The sequence below is a fragment of the Elephantulus edwardii genome, unplaced genomic scaffold, assembly GCF_000299155.1.
Source record: "Elephantulus edwardii isolate Elephantulus edwardi_28Jun2011 unplaced genomic scaffold, EleEdw1.0 scaffold00111, whole genome shotgun sequence".
Classification (NCBI taxonomy): Eukaryota; Metazoa; Chordata; class Mammalia; order Macroscelidea; family Macroscelididae; genus Elephantulus; species Elephantulus edwardii.
Genome location: NW_006399861.1, coordinates 4,470,425 through 4,472,093, shown reverse-complemented (window position 1 = coordinate 4,472,093; position 1,669 = coordinate 4,470,425). Strand labels below are relative to the sequence as shown.

Below are 1,669 nucleotides of genomic sequence, written 5' to 3'. Positions count from 1 at the left end.
ATGGTATATTCAACACTCTTCTCCAGCACCACAGCTCAAAGGCATCAATTCTCTTTCTATCATCCCTAGTCACTGTCCAACTCTCTGATGCATAGCACGTAATTGCGAAGATTATAGCCTGGACCAGGCACACCTTAGTCTCCAGCCTGAATTCACTGCTCTTCAGTACTCTTGAAAGGTCCCTCACAGCTGACTTTCCCAATGCAATTTTTCTCTTTATTTCCTGGCTGCTGGTACAAAGAGTGTTGACTGTGGAGCAAGCAAACTGTTAACAATCTCAACCTCTTCACCATCCATACTGATGCTGCCAATTGGCCCAGTGGTGAGAATCTTTATTTTCTTGATGTTGAGCTTCAGTCCATATTGAAGGCTGCAGTCCTTGACCTTCTGCAGCAAGCCTGTCAGGTCCTCCTCAGTTTCAGCAAGCAGAGTTGTGTCATCTGCATAACACAGGTTGCTGATGACTCTTCCACCAATGCTGATGCCACATTCCTCCTTGTACAACCCGGCTTCTCGAATGATCTGTCTTTTCTGCATACAGATTGAAAAGGTATAGAGACAAAATATATCCCTGACAAACCCCTTCTTGATTTTGAACCATGTAGTGTCTCCTTGCGCTATTCTGATGACTACCTTCTGGTCAAAGTATAGGTTTCACATAAGCACAATCAAATGTTCTGAGTATTCTCATTCTTCTCAGAGTCAGCCACAGCTTGTGATCCACACAGTCAAAAGCCTTTGCATAGTCAAGCACAGATATGACATTCTTCTGGTATTCTGGTTTCTGCTAAGATCCATCTAACATTAACTATAATATCCCTAATACCACAATCTCTTCTAAATCCAGCCTGCACATCTGGCAGTTCTCTGTTGACATACTGCTCCAATCATTTTTGGATAATTTTCAGCAGAATCTTGCTTGCATGTGATATTAATGATATTGTTCAATAATTTCCACACTTTGTTGGATCACCTTTCTTTGGAATGGGAACAAATATCGATCTTTTCCAGCCAGTTGCTAGCTGGCTGTCCTCCAGATTTCTTGGCACAACTTAGTGAGCACATCCAGGGCAGTGTCTGTTTATTTAAATATGTCAATTGGTATGCCGTCAACTCCTGGAGCCTTGTTTTTTTGCAAATTCCTTCAGAGTACTTGAACTTCCTCCTTCATCACTACAGGCTCTTGCTCATATGTTATTTCATGAAATTCTTCTATGTCAGCCAATTCCTTCTGATACAGTGATTCTTAGTACTCCTTCCATCTTCTCTTGATACTTCCTGGATCATTTAACATTCTACCCAAAGTATCCTTAAGCATTGCCACCCATGGCTTCAATTTGTTTTTCAACTCCTTCAGCTTAAGAAACGCTGAGTGAGTTCAGCCCTTTTGATTTTCTGACTCCAGCTCTCTGCACATTTCATTACAGTATCTTGCTATATGGCTGCCTTTTGAAATTTTCTGTTCACCTCTTTGATTTCTTGGTTTCTTCCTTTGGCTTTTGGCTTCTCGGCACTCTAATGCAACATTCAGAGTCTCATAGGATTAGGTATTATTTTCATGACAAGATTACAGAAAAAGAAATGCATATTAAAGTGGACTGTGTACTCGGGGGGAGGGGATTGTGTAACAATGAAAGATTTTTTTTTTCCTTCAAAGAGAAAAACAAAC

At 40.9% G+C, this 1,669-nt stretch overlaps 1 protein-coding gene across 1 annotated transcript in view; it reads right to left on the bottom strand.

Annotated features, from left to right (window-relative positions):
• DOPEY1 (dopey family member 1) overlaps positions 1-1,669 on the bottom strand; it is a 161,728-nt gene that overhangs the window by 40,899 nt on the left and 119,160 nt on the right. The window lies entirely within an intron of this gene.